The sequence below is a fragment of the Lathyrus oleraceus genome, chromosome 1 (assembly GCF_024323335.1).
Source record: "Lathyrus oleraceus cultivar Zhongwan6 chromosome 1, CAAS_Psat_ZW6_1.0, whole genome shotgun sequence".
NCBI classification, from domain to species: Eukaryota; Viridiplantae; Streptophyta; class Magnoliopsida; order Fabales; family Fabaceae; genus Lathyrus; species Lathyrus oleraceus.
The window spans coordinates 367,221,607-367,237,297 of NC_066579.1; positions in this window are offsets into that span (position 1 = coordinate 367,221,607).

Here is a 15,691-nt window from a genome sequence, read left to right on the forward strand (position 1 = left end):
GTGTGATTGAGTAGGAAGCTTGTATCCTGGGTATCGATCTCCGGTGCGTATATTTACTGGGGCAACTCCTTTCTCATTGGTATATGGAATGGAAGCGATGTTACCTGTTGAAGTTCAGATTCTCTCTTTGAGAGTCCCGATGGACATGAAATTGCAAGAGGTGGAATGGGTAAGGACCTGGTACGAAGAGTTGAGCCTAATAGAGGAAAAGAGGCTAGCAGCCATCTGTCATGGGCAGTTGTACCAACAGAGGATGAAACGTGCTTTTGACAAGGAAGTGCGACCTCGGGTATATCACGTGGGTGATATGGTGCTGAAAAGGATCCTTCCTCCTCAAAATGATCGAAGGGGCAAATGGACGCCGAATTATGAAGGTCCATTCGTGGTCAAGAAGGTTTTCTCTGGCAGAGCCTTGTTGTTAACGACCATGGATGACGAGGATTTTCCATCCCCTGTGAATGCGGACGCAGTTAAAAAATACTTCGTATAAAAAGACCCGCTGGACGAAAAGAACAAAATAGTCCAGGCAAAAACGGGCATCCCGGCGAACCAAAAACAGAAAGAAAGGTTCGGGCAAAAGTTAGGGATAAAAAAGGAAAAAACTGTACACCCGGCAAGTCGAAAACCTGGAAAGGCGACTTGGGCAAAAAAGGGTATCCCGGTGGACTGAAAACCCGAAAGGGCGGTCCAGGCAAAAGAGGGATTGAAACGAACAACTGCGTCTCGCATGATCGTTTTGCTTTGGTTAAAGCATCATGGATAATACCCGGTGGGGATCAATCAGAAGCGTCTTGTTCAGAAGGCAGAAGTACGGAGAGTCTGAGGACATACGGGGTGTAACCGAGTTGGAACTCGATGAGATCACGGGTTTCACATTGCCATTAGGATAGATTTTTCCTTTTGTGCAATTACCTCTTTTCAGGAATTGCTTCCTTTGTATTGCTCACCCTTGAGCCACACTTTTCCAATCAATAAAATGCATATTCAGTCAAATAATTTTGTTTTTGTTTTTCATTACCGCTTTGATTGCAAAAACATCCAGATTATTTTGATAAAGAATCTTGCATTTTAAGACATACAGGTCCCTTCCAATGCATGTTTATAAGATTGAAAACTTGAAATCTTATTCGGAAGGATTGAGTGACCCAAGTGTTGAAATCTTGACACGCCTGGGGCACGGTTTTATCTGACGATCTGTTTTGCAGGAACTGTTAGGTATTCGTCACTCACTTGCAGGTTGTGATGTGGAAGCTGTTGATGAAACAAATCCCCAGAGAGTTCGCTCAGGGATGAATGAATGAAAAATGGCGAAGTGACGTTGAGGCGTACGGCGGTCCTTGATGATATCAAGAAGACTCTTCAAAATCGGAAGATTGGAAAGTCTGTAGAGATTCCCCGCAGGGTCCAATCAGGGACGAATGAATGGGTAGAGAAGCGCAGAGACGTCGAGACGTCCGACGACCCTTGAAATTAATCAAGAAGACTCTTCAAAGTCGGAAGATTGAAAAGTATGTATAAATCCCAGGAGTACGTTTCTCGTCGAGCGCGGGGCGATTGGGGATACAAGATGATGGAGCAGAAAAGGTCCAGACGAGTCTGGGAGTTCTCAAAAGTGGAAAGCTGATACGAGATTAGGAGGTGGATACCATGAGTCGATGGGTGTTCTATACCAACTTTTCTCATTTCCCCAGCGAGATCCCCAAGCAGAATTAGAGGACCAGATCCCTAGCAGATCCGAGGTCTGTGACTTCCCTAGCCGAGTCAGGATGATTATCCCCGGCAGGTTTAGATGGTGTTTCCTCAGCAGCCAGGCCCGAAGGTTGCTATTCCCCGAGTGGAGCGGGTTTCAATGAAATATATCTCCAGCCGTGTTCATCCTACCAGTGGATTGGACGAGTTTCCGTAGCAGACTGATATCTGCATCCCCAGCTGAGCGTATCCTACGTGTGGATTGCATGGGTTGTCCCCAGCGGAGTAGCATTCGTTTTCCCTAGCAGGGTCAGGATGGTTATCCCCAGCAGGTGTCAGATCAATGCTTCCCCAGTCACCAGGCCTGGAGGTTGCTGTTTCCCAGCAGAGTACCTGTGAATATTTCCCCAGTGAAGTCAACAGGTATCTGTGAGGGTTCCCGAAGCAGAGGTGGATGTATATCCCCAGCAAGTCAAAAGACTGTATCCCCACAGAGTGCATTGGTGGTTCTTATCCCCAGCAAATTCCCGAGTGGATTGGGTGCAAAGGAGGTTTCCTCAGCAAGGGTTGCCTTTTCCCAGCAGCAGTGCTATTCCCCAGCAGGGTGGAGTTGGAGTATTGACGAGTTCCTCAGCGGAGTGTCTCGTGCTCCCCAGAAGAGTCCCTTGAGGGGGATGCTTTTTATGCATTCATCATGTAGAGTAAGCATAGCATGTTGCATAGAAAAAATAATAAATCGCGTAGCATTTCCATAATTATGGAGCATTACGCAGAAAAAGATCATGCATCATTGTTGCAAGCATAGAGCTAGTCTCAAGCCGTGGTTACCGTTTGAGAGGTGGTTGTGCCAGAAAGCGAAGATGTTACTCTGTGGAGTTTAGAATCATGACGTCAGATCAGCAATGTTCCCCAGTAGTGCGATACTGGAGGAAATGTTTCCGTCGGACAGAGATGGTAATAACATCAGAGGGCGTTACGCGATCAGCGCGATTCAAGTCGTGGTTACCGCTTGAGGATTGGTTTTATCAGACAGTGAAGGTGTTACTCTGAGGAGACTAGCATCATGGTTTTAATCAAGGATATTCCCCAGTAGTACGATACTGGAGGGTAAGTTTCTGTCGAGCAGAGATGGGAATGTTAATCAAGAAAGTTTCGGGGTCCAAAAAGAAAAACAAGAAAGAAGATAATCCCCAGCTAAACGCGAAGTGTTTGTCTGCCAGGATTGAATAGAGAGCAGTCGGCTCAGGGCTTGTCATCCTCAGCATGGGTCGTTGTGGCACTCCGGCCAGTTTCCGATTTCCAGATCGAAGAAGTTCTCAACCATCAGGACGAAGAACTTGTGGCACTCCGGCCAGTTTCCGATTTCCAGATCGAAGAAGTTCTCAACCATCAGGACGAAGAACTTGTGGCACTCCGGCCAGTTTCCGATTTCCAGATCGAAGAAGTTCTCAACAATCAGGACGAAGAACTTGTGGCACTCCGGCCAGTTTCCGATTTCCAGATCGAAGAAGTTCTCAACAATCAGGACGAAGAACTTGTGGCACTCCGGCCAGTTTCCGATTTCCAGATCGAAGAGGTTCTCAACAGTCAGGACGAAGAACTTGTGGCATTCCGGCCAGTTTCCGATTTCCAGATCGAAGAGGTTCTCAACCATCAGGACGAAGAACTTGTGGCACTCCGGCCAGTTTCCGATTTCCAGATCGAAGAGGTTCTCAACAGTCAGGACGAAGAACTTGCGGCAATCCGGCCAGTTTCCGATTTCCAGATCGAAGAGGTTCTCCACAGTCAGGACGAAGAACTTGTGGCAATCCGGCCAGTTTCCGATTTCCAGATCGAAGAGGTTCTCAACAGTCAGGACGAAGAACTTGTGGCACTCCGGCCAGTTCCGATTTCCAGATCGAAGAAGCTCACGATGATTAGATCGATGCAGCTTGCGGCAATCCGGCCAGTTTCCCGGTATCCAGACCGAAGTGGTATCCAGACCGAAGTGGTATCCAGACCGAAGTGGTATCCAGACCGAAGAGGTGTTCAGACTAAAGTGGTGTTCAGGCCAAGAAAATGAAAAAAAGAAGAGAAAATTCCGGGGTTCAAGAGAATGAAAAAAGGAGAGAGAATAGTAATCCCGAGCGAGTGGTGTTCAGGCCATGGGTTATCCCTGTGTTACCATTTATTTTGGTATCCAGGTCGACAGTGTTGTTTTGGTATCCAGGTCGACGTTGCTATTTTGGGGTTCAAGCCGAACTTTATCCGTACCAGACGGATTTTTCTTCAAGACTGTTTCTTCGCCGATTCTGACAGGCGTTGTTAATTATATCCCATCAGAGTGCAAATTGTTCGTCTGTTCTTGGTATTCAATCACTCTTCATCCTGATCATCTGAAAGCCGAGGCTATTCATATCGACAGGTTCACAGTGGATTGAATAGGGGCAGCTATAACACCTCAAAATTTGCCCTCCTCTCTTGGGACTAGCTTAACATATTGCATATCATTTTTTAGGTCATTAAGCATTGCATATTGCATATCATGTGGTTACATTGTGCAAATCATCCTCCCAGGTCTTGGTCAGAAGATAAGAGGTCATGTGCAAGCTAGGGTTTCATTGGACTGGTCATAAATCATCTGAGGATGTGGAGGTCCAAACTAGGGTTTTGTGGTTCTCAAGGAGATTGGTCTTCATCTTGATTGAAGTGATACATCATCATCATCATGGTTTGTCATCATCAAATGTTGAAGCATATTCCTTGAGATTAGGGTTTTGACCACTAGTCAACCCTAATCAGTTGCATTTGGCCAATCAGGGCATGATCAGAAGATGGGGTCTATGATGTATATGGGGATCATCTCATGGTTTTATTGAGGTTATTGAGGCTAGGGTTTCACCCTTGAGACATTTCATCAGAAGATTGGAGCTCAGATTGATCTATGCATGGCCAAATTCATCTGTCAGTGAAAAAGTCAACTGTGGTCAACTGTGCATGATTTTATGGATTTGGAGGTAGGAGAGAGTTGGATACACTTCATTCATGTTGAAACAAGTGTTATTTGACATTTCAAAGCTTAAGAATGGAGAAAATCAAGTCAGAACAAAAATTGCCAAAAATAGAAAGTGACTTGTAATGGAAGTTTCCAAAAATGGAAAGCTTTTGACCTCAAAATTACATGTCCAAGGAAGCTTCAAATGAAAATTTGTTCAACATGAAAGTTGTAGATCTTGTTCTCACCTTTCCAAAAAGTCCAAGAACTTGAAATTCTCATGTATGGTTGGCAAGTTATGGTCCAGTCAATTTCAAAAATGACCCATAATCAGAGGGGCATAACTTCCACATGGAGTGTCCAAATTGGATGATCTTTTTATGCACAAACTCCATTTGACATGTACTTTCATGGTGCATAATTGGATTTTATCAAAAATGGTCAATGCAAAAAGTCAAATTTCAACTGTATAGTTAAAAAAAAACCAGGGGCAAAATTGTCCTACTTGAGAAATAATGGGAATTTTTGGATGGGGATTTTTGCAACACTTCACAAATGGCATTTGGAAATGGTTTGAATCATCATAATAGGCCAAGGTGCAATGGTTGAAGATTTCACTTTTGGAATGGACTTGAAAATGCATAACATTACCATCACATAGTGAAATTCCAAATTACATATCCAATGAACATGAAACAAGTGGCAACAACTCATGACAGATGTTTAGGGCTTGTATGAGCTGGCAGTGAGCTGTCATTAGCTGGCATGTGAAGTTACCATTTTGCCCTTGCATTGAAAGTGACATTATACTAATTACTTGGCATTTGGTTAATTAAGGTGATTAGAGCTTGATTAAGCTGAGGTATATATTCCTAATCATAACTAACTTCTAACAGAATTCACATTTCCCAAAATCTCAATCTCTTTTCCCTCCAAATTCACAAAAAACCTCAAGAACACACAAGAGCAAATTCCAAAAATCTCTTCCAATTCTCCATCAATTCGAGATTTTCTTCTTGATCCAAGCTCCAATCATCATCTACTTCATCTGTTTTGGCAAGGCAACTTCAAATTCATCTCCATTTGCAACTGTCCGAGTGTGATGCATCAATGGCATTTGGAGTTTTCGCGCATTAGAAGCAACTTCAATCGAACCTGAGCATTGCATTCAACTTCTTGGAGCTTCTACTACATCTGTTTTGGATCAAAACACCTTGAAATCTCCAATTTCAACACTGCCTTCAAATCAAGGTTGGAATTCGAAACGCACCATTGCCTTAATTGTTATATGCGTTTTATAGTGTGTTTATCATAGATCATCGTGATACTTTTGGTTTGTAAAATAGTGGACTGTAGCTCGAGTTAGGTTGATTCAAAGTTATGTTGCCAAACCCTAATTCCTTCGATCCGTGAGATTTAGAGACAATTAGGTGAAATCATGGACATATTTGAGATCCTGAGAACGAGACCTTTCCAACGATTATAGGCATGTTAATTTTCATTGAAGTTGGATGTTCTTCGTGTTCTTGAGTTTCTGGGAAGGAGATGAAGAAAATCTGGAAATATTTCATGTTTGATCCGTGTGTTTTCCTGGCCGCGTTTGAATCATGTTTCCCGCGGAACCTTAGCCAATAGCGTGCTTCCACCTCAATTAATAGAACGACCGCGTTTTGGTCTGGCCAGGAGTATTTACAAAACTGCCATTAAAAAACTTAATTAATTAATAATAATTCAAATAATTATTAAAAATCACACAAACATTAAAAAATTCATAGAAAATAATTGGCTAATCCAAAAAATATGAGGATTTTTTCTATAGTCTCCAAATTGTCTCTAGAATTTTATGGACATAATTTTAGAAATTGTGCTTGGTGAAAAATTGGTTTGACCTAGGGATGTTTGACTTAGGTCATTTTTGTGTGCCTTTTGCCATTTCCATTGTGAAATACTCCTGCCTTAAAATAAATGTCTGAAATTTTTTGTGGTGATTGTAGACATGTTGATGGTGATTTACATATAAAGTTTGTGAATTTTGGATACCTGTGGAGTGAGATATGATTTTTGGAACTTAGGTGTGACAATTTGTGTCACACCTAATCAGGGCAACTTCATGAAATTATTTGCCTAGCATATGCTTGTTAGAATGGATTGAAATTTTGCATGTATGATCATTGATATGTTGAGGTGCTATGTGAATTTTTCTGGATTTTTATGTGGCATTTTCAATTTGATTGATATTTTCCATCTCTGTTGGTCAATTATGCAAGTTCATGTGACACATGTTTGTAAATTTAATGTGAAATGCTCATATGGTTTTGGATAAACATGAAATTTGGTATGATGGTTGTAGACACATTGTAGGACATCCCTGTTTTGGTCCCATTCATTTATTAACTGTTTTCATTGATTTATGAATTTTTGAAGTGAATGCATGTGTTGATGATATGGTTTGGCTTGAATATTTGTGTCTGTTTTTCTTGATTTTCATTGACATAGTTCCTTTTGTCCAATTGAGCTGAAAATTGACATGCTGTACCTTGAATATGTCCTGTTTAGGTGTAAATTATTTGAGGATTTTTGGAATTGTTTTGATATGGATTTGGTTGAAGTCATTCTGTTTGGATGTTTGGTGTTATGTTTGACCTAGTTTGACTTGTTTTGGTCATGAAATGAATATGGTAAATGATAGGAGTATGGGATCAATTGCCCTTGCTTTTGATTTGTTTGAATTTGATTTTGGTTGAAGATTGCTTGCTGTTTAGATTTTTTTCTCACTTTTGGACCCTAGGCTTGGCCTAGTGGTCTTGTTTCTCACATTTGCTTGATTTTTCAGGATGAAAAGCACCATGATTAAGGAGATTGAACCAAGTGGATTAAATTGACATTGTTTGATGTTGAGAACTAATTGGGATTTGTTTTGTAGGTTGTGAAGCTTGAGGTTGAGCTTATAGCTTGCACTTATGTGCATTAACCTGTGTTGCTTAATCTGTATAGTCTGACTGATTAACATTTGCTGTTTATTGTTGTTTGTCTGAGTACTGATGATACTTGATTGATTTCAGGTACATTTAGTCGCTTACAGTTCTTTAAGAACTTGCTTGCTGCTGCTTGGTTTTTAAACCACTTGAGGTAGGACTTCTATTCTTCATGTAGTCTGGAGACCCGGTCTGTTATTTGGCCGGGCAAACTGTCTGAAGTCCTCCTTAAGAGGCGATGTTTGTGATTGTTTAATATTGTGCCTAAGCAGGTGAAGTCCTCTATGAGGCAATTGGTGGAAGCCAAGGGATATGCAATCTATCCCCCACTATTCTGTGAGTCGTCCCTCTGCTCACACGGCTGTGTGTTGATGCATTGGGACACAAACCCAAGATCCTGTGCTGTTGCACAATCGAGTCAGAGTCTTTGAGCGTAAAAGGGTCCCTCCATTCTGGACCCACGCTCCTTTGTCTGAAGCTCTCCCTGGTCAGGGATAAGAGCTGTGAGGTCTCATCCTCACTTCACCTTTTCATCTGCTTCACCTTAGCCTCGTAATGGCAAGGTTAAGAGCGAGCACTACACATGTACAGATGACTTGCTTCGGCAGTCAAACCTATTGTTTGAGCCCACTTGACTGGTTATAGTGTGTGCTATGTGAATATCTGCTTGAAATGCTTGAATTGATTGTATGCTTGTATGCTTGCTTCCTGGATAGGAGTAGCTTGCAGTTGTGCAAGTAGGTAGAAACCTGAACGTAGGGTAACAATGCATGACAACACTAGGCTCGAGTCCAGCTCCCTGGTAGTGTGTCTTCCCTCGGTTTCTGGCTAGATTTTCTTTCCCTTGAGGGGGAACTACATCGCCCTGATCCTTGTTCCAGACGAGGTATGTAGGCAGGTGGTCGTGCGAGACCACTCCGGGCAACCTTTTTCTTTTTTGTGTGTGTTTACTTGTTATCTGATTGCGTGTTTGGTTCGGATGCCGACGTAAGTCCAATGATTGGCTGTCGGGCTCCACGTTTGCCCTTTTGAGTGTGTTTTGGTTCGGATGCTGACGTAATTCCATCGAGTGGTTGTCGGGCTCCATGTTTGCCATCTGTTTGTGTGTTTTGTGTTGTTTGGCGTGCGTAAGCCGAACTACAGTGGCTCTGATTCTCGTTCCAGACGAGATATGTAGGCATAGGATGCGATGTCCTATCGAGCTCCCTTCTCTTAACCCCACCTGTGTTCCTTGCGTGTGTGTGTGATGTTTTAGCAACCTTTTCTTTTCTTAGAACGTGGATCCCGTCGAGTACAACGGACGTGAGGGGTGCTAATACCTTCCCCTTGCGTAACCGACTCCCTTACCCTTTCTCTTTGGTCGCGAGACCATTTCCTTTCCAGGTTTCTCTGAGCGTTTCCTTTCCCTATCTTGGGATAAATAACACACAGTGGCGGCTCTATGTTGTGTTTTTATTTCAGCCCGCCGGTTGTTTTTTCGCAGGATGCGACACCTTGGACTTTAAACAACATCATGAGAAGCTCTTATTTGTGTTATCTACTGATGTGGTTGAAGGACTTCTGAGTGTTTTGGTTCAGTTCTATGACCCTCTTTATCGGTGCTTCACATTTCCAAATTACCAGCTTGTGCCTACGTTGGAGGAGTATGCTCATCTCTTGGGTATACCCATATCTGACAAGGTACCTTTTAGTGGATTAGAGGAGATTCCCAGATCTCATATCATAACTGAAGCTCTCCATCTGAAGAAATCTGAGATTGATGCTCATTGAGTGAAGAAATGAGGTATTCTTGGGTTGACATCTCAGTTCCTCATTGGTAGAGCTACTGTTTTTGCTCAAGCCGATATCATGGATGCTTTTGAAGCCATCTTTGTATTGCTCATCTATGGTTTAGCCTTGTTACCTAAAATTGATGGCTTTGTTGATGTTAACGCCATTATAATTTTCTTGATTAGGAACATTGTTCCTACTTTGTTGGGTGATATGTATTTCTATTTGCATTTGAGGAATTCTAGAGGTGGTGGGACTATTGTATATTGTGTTCCTTTTCTGTACAAGTGGTTTATTTCGCACTTGCCTCAGACGTCTGCTTTTTTGGAGAACAAGCAATGTCTACGGTGGTCTCAGAGACTTATATCTCTCACTAATGATGATATTGTTTGGTATGATTCTACATTGAGTAGCTTGGACATTATTGACAGTTGTGGTGAGTTCTCTAATGTGTCTCTCATTGATACATAAGGAGGAATCAACTACAACCATGCTTTGGCACGTCGTCAACTTGGGTCCCCCTTGAGAGATAAACATAATAACACTCGGTTAGAAGGTCTATTTTATCAAGAGGGTAAAGATCCTAACACTTGAAGAAAAGGATGATACATGCTTGGCATAATATGCATAGGAAAGGAAGATCCGAGCTTGGTCCAAGCAATTGTGTATCTTTGTAAGTCTACACTATTTGGGTGAAGAAGAGAGCTTTAGAGATGAAGATGACGTACGCTTGTGAAAGACCTATGTCTATGGTTGTGGTTGAGCCATCAACTCTCCCTAACTAAGATGTAGAGGAGTTAGAAGACGCACTCACCAAGATGAAGCAAGAAAAAGATATGTGGGAAGAGAGGTTCCGTGCTTTGAGCCGAAAGCATGAAGAGTTGCAGCTTGAGTTGAAAGACAAGGATGTGCTTATTGAGATTCTTGAAAATCGTGGATTAAAGAGATAGAGAGATCCATAGGGTTTACCTTCCTCTAGTATGCCTCAGCCTTCCGGTGCTTGGAAGAAGATTGTTGATCAGTTAGTTCTTGAGAAGGCTCAGATGAATACATCCTTCGAGTCCGAGATTCGACGCATCCGAAGGAAGTATGCACTCGTAGCCAGCTCATCTGATGCAGTTGCTAGGGATCCTTAGGCTGATAATTTCCTTTTCTCTTGTATTTGTATTTTGGTTTCTAAAATTGTACTCAGTGTAATCCTTCCAAATTTTATGAATAAAAAGAGATTGTATGGTTAATCAAATTGTTATTATTGTTATTACTTGAATACATATATTTGCAAATGGGACTTCATATGTTCCTTGAAATTAAAAACAAACAAAAACATTGCATTTTATGCATCATTTGCATAACAGGTTTCAGGTTTCTTCCGCCAGATATCTTATTAGTTCTTCTTATGTGCATCAGCCAAGCTGACTCACCGCTATAATACTCGCGCTAATCAACCTAAGAGAATGGAGCATCTAGAGCAAGAGAACCGAGAGCTGAAGGATGAGATTGTCAGGATAACGACATTGATGGAGTATTTCATTGCTTCCCAAAATCAGTCGTCACCAACTCCTGCAACTCCTCATCCTCAGAGAACTGTCATTTCTGAGTTTGCTTCTTCAACTGTTCCAGTTGTCGCTGCCAGTCAATCCATTCCTTCTATGCCTGCTGGATTCCCTTGGGGAATGCCGTCAAATTTTATGATAGAAGGGTATGCGCCCACATTTGTTTCTCTATCGACATCTAGCCCGGTCATGTCATTGCCACCTCTGGTTGTTCACACTCTTCCTCGTGTTGAGGACACTATCTACCACTCTGAGCCGTCTGAGGGTGATGTATACGAGAAGATGGATGAAATGAAAGATCAATTCCCCGAGTTGCACAAAGAGTTGGAGACTCTGAGAGGGAAAGATTTTCTTATGAAGAGTGTTGTTGAACTCTTCTTGGTTCCTAATGTCAAGATTCCGGTGAAATTCAAGGTCCCAAATTTTGAAAAGTACAAAGGGAATACTTGCCCACTAAACCATCTTATTATGTATGCCAGGAAAATGTCTACTCAAACTGATAATGATCAGCTGTTGATTCACTATTTCCAAGACAGTTTAATTGGAGATGCCTTGAGGTTGTATATGGGTCTGGACAGTGCAAGCATCCGTACTTTCAATAATTTAGGAGAGGCCTTTGTCAAGTAGTATAAGTACAATATGGATATGGCGCCTGATAGAGACCACTTGAGGTCTATGTCTCAGAAGGATAAAGAGACATTAAAAGAATATGCCCAAAGATGGAGAGAATTGGCTGCCTAGATAAGTCCACCTCTCGAAGAGAAGGAAATGACGAAAATCTTCTTGAAGTCGCTGAGTTCGCTTTATTACGAACGTATGATTGCAAGTTCCCCCAATGATTTTACCGAAATGGTAAACATGGGGATGAGGCTAGAAGAAGGAGTCCGTGAAGGACGCTTGTCTAAAGAAGAGGCGTCGGCTAGCAAGAAGTATGGTGGGAGTTTATCTAAAAGGAAGGAAGGAGAAGATAATTCAGTATCAGTAGGGAGGCATAAGAGGCCTCATGTCAAAAAAGGGTCTCAACCCCGTCAACATCAACACCAAGTTTCTTTAGTAATTCCATTTTTTCCCAACAATTCTAGTAATCAATCCGTTCCAATTCAGCCACAACAACATCAACAACAACCGCAACAAAGAACCAACTACAACAACAACAATAATCACCAACAAAACTTTGAGAGGAAGAAGGTCTCCTTTGACTCTATTCCTATGACTTATGCAGAACTATACCCGTCATTGGTCCTCAAAAATCTAATCCAACCAAGAAATCCTCCACAAATCCTTGAGCCACTATCATGGTGGTTCAAGCTCGACCTTCATTGTACTTTTCACCATGGAGCCCCTGGTCATGATATAGAGAATTGCTATCCATTGAAATATGAAGTTCAGAAGTTAGTAAAGAATGGTATGGTGTCCTTTGAGGATATAATGCCTAATGTGAAAGCAAATTCGTTGTCTGCTCATGGTACCGCTTTTGTCAACATGGTGGACGGCTGTCCAGGGAATTTTAGAGTTTTTGATGTTCGACGTATCTAAAGATCTCTAGTGGAAATGCATAGAACTCTGTGTTTAATCAGTGACTGCGAACATGACCATGATGGTTGTGTTATTTGAAGTGTGAACCCCCGTGGGTGTATGATTATCAAGAGAGATATCCAGAAGTTGATGGATGAGAATGTAATCCAGATTCAACAGTCGAGGGATATGGGAGATGATGTGAATGTCATTGTACCAATGTTTAAGACCCATGAGCGGGTAGTCATTCAATTTGATAGTAAAAGCAACAACAATTTCAATAGATCAGTATCATTGTTGGTTATACGGTTAGCGGCCCCTGTCCCTTATGCATCTGATAAAGTTGTGCCATATCAATACAATGCCACTATGATTGAAGATGGTCAAGAGGTTCCTCTACCATTCACAGATTCAGTAGTGAATATCATAGACATAGCAAAGGTGACCCGTAGTGGTTGTGTGTTCAGTCCAGTTTTCCCTAAAGCAGTAGAAGATGTTTCGGTAAGTAAGAAGGCAAAGATTCCTATAGAGAATCCGGTTAGTGCTCCAATGTGTCAGTCTGGTGAATCCATCAATTTGAAGACTAACGATGATGATGAGGTGTTAAGATTAATAAAAAGAAGTGAATTCAATGTTGTAGATCAGCTTCTCCAGACTCCGTCAAAGATCTTCGTGTTGTCACTACTGATGAATTCTGAAGCGCGTAGAGAAGCTTTATAGGAAGTGTTGGAACATGCCTATATTGAGCATAATTTGATTCGCTGTCGCACACTGGTCAAAAACGAGTTTAAATATGTAGTAAAATGAAAGCGACGCTCGAATGTTGTATCACAATGACTCTTGAATGTTATAACCAAACGAATGAAAAGAAGGGGTTTTTTAAGGTTCAAAACTTAAATCGGATATTATTAAAGCTAAAAGCAAAATTGATAAATAAGTTAATCTATTGTATCGATTTCCGACTTATCATCGATTCTTATAATTTCAATTCCCTAGCGGATTCAATCCCATTCGATTATAATACCCACTAACAAGTGTCATACCCCAAAATCCATCATACCCGAAACAACTTTCATTAGATCTATGATCCTATTACACATACATTTATTCATTGCTTAGTCACCATAATTATATTAACATTCATAACCAAAGGCATATTGCATGGGCTCAAGGCATGAATTTAAAAAAAAATATATAAAAAAATAGGGAAATCGATTTACCTAATTAAGTAAATCGATTTCCTCTGTGCAGACACCAAAAATAAGCTTTTATTTTGCACAAAGGGTATTTGGTTCCCCCCACTTTCCCACTTGCTTTCCCTATAAATAGATGCACTATTCCCCCTCATTTCTTATGCTTTCTAGCCCCCAAAAATTATGAAAAAATATAATCCAACCCCTCTTCTCCAAACCTAAATCAAAACAAAAAAAAAACTTTCTCTCCCAAAAGTCACCACCACCAACTTTTTTCCATTTTCATATTTTTTTCCTCAAAATTTCTCACTCTCTAACACTCATAACTCAACCCCTTTACTAAGCTTTCACCACAAATATTTTCATCCCAAACCCATTGCTTCACATTCAAGCTCAACACCATTTCTACCTAGTTTTTTTTCCACATTTTGTGGGTAATGATTTTAACTTTTTGGTTCTTTTTTGGATTAAAAATGGTTGCTTGTTCTTGGTTGGTATTTTGAGATGATTTAGATTCAAGCTTGCAAAAAATGATTGACTTTGGTTTACTCACTTGTTTTTTTGAGATTTTCTTACTCTTACTATCTTTTTGTTCACCTTTTTGTGGTTGCTTTATGTGTGTTATCATTTTCTTTTATTGTGGACTTGTTGTTGTATTTGTTTGGTTGATGAAGTCTATTAGATCATGACCATGGTTGTTTAGAGTTGATTAAATCTTCAATGTTTCAAACCTATTAATGGTTGATCAATAGATCATTCATGATACTTTGAGGCATTGATAGATTGCCTCTATTTTAACCATATTTTGGTCATTTGATGCATAGATGAAACCATATCTTTACATTAATTTGCTAATCCATTTGCTTATTGTTACTAACTACTAATTACTAACTCCTAACATTTATATTATTGCACTTTAATTCCTTTCAATTTATTTTATTGTTCATTTTATTTCATTTACTTTATGTTTATGTTCACTAACTACTAACTTCTAACATTTACATTATTGCATTTTATTTTTTTGAAATTTATTTTATTGTTCACTTTATTTCAAGTATTTTATGTTTATGTTTATGTTTATTGTTATCTAACTATATCATTTATATTATGTGTAAGACCCTAATTTTGACCCTAAGATCCATCATGGCATCATATCATTGCTCATTGCATTGCCTCAAGGATCATAGCATGTGTGGCTCCTTAACCCTAGGGTTGGGACTTGTGTGAGTTATTTTGAGACCACCAAGCATGCTTGAATTGTATATTATTGTTTTTCTTATTTTGTTTACTAACCAAAAGCACAAAAATATGTCACTAACTTCTTTTGTTTTGAAGCTCAAGTGATCACATGTGCCCTTGCTCCTAGGAGGCTCATATGCTCATTGAAATGGATAGATGAAGATGAAAGAAAGCATGGAAATGGTTCACAAAGCTCTAAATCATCATATATGTCTTCCAAGTATCTCAATTTTCCAATTTGATCAAGATAAACCAAAGGGCTTGAGGCTTGTGTCCCAAGGAAACCCTAATTCAACTGTGCATTGACTGTGCCTTGCTCATGAAGCAATCTCAACCCATGATCAAATTCAATCAAGGTAAGTTCTTTCATTCATTATTTTATGCATATATGAGCCTATGTGAGTATCCTCAATCATTAGTTCATCAAGATTTGAGGTTTGGCCTTGAGAAGTTGACCAGTCAAGTCATCTGACCAAACTGAAAATTACTGAGACCTAACTTTTTATGTGTTTGTCAAATGAAGATGAACCCAAGAGAAACAATTTTCTTAAGAAACATATGAGAAACTTTCATGTTCATCAAAAATCCATTTGAAACTTGGAAGGTCATCATTCATTTCAAAACATTATAGGTCATTTTGACTGAAACCCTAACTTTGGGTCAACTTCCCAAAGACCTAACTTATTCATTTTTTATGATTTTAAGGTGAGACCAATTTAATTGGAAATCTTAAGATGTCTACTTAAAATGTTATGTTGGACAAATTTCCATAATCGTAAAAGA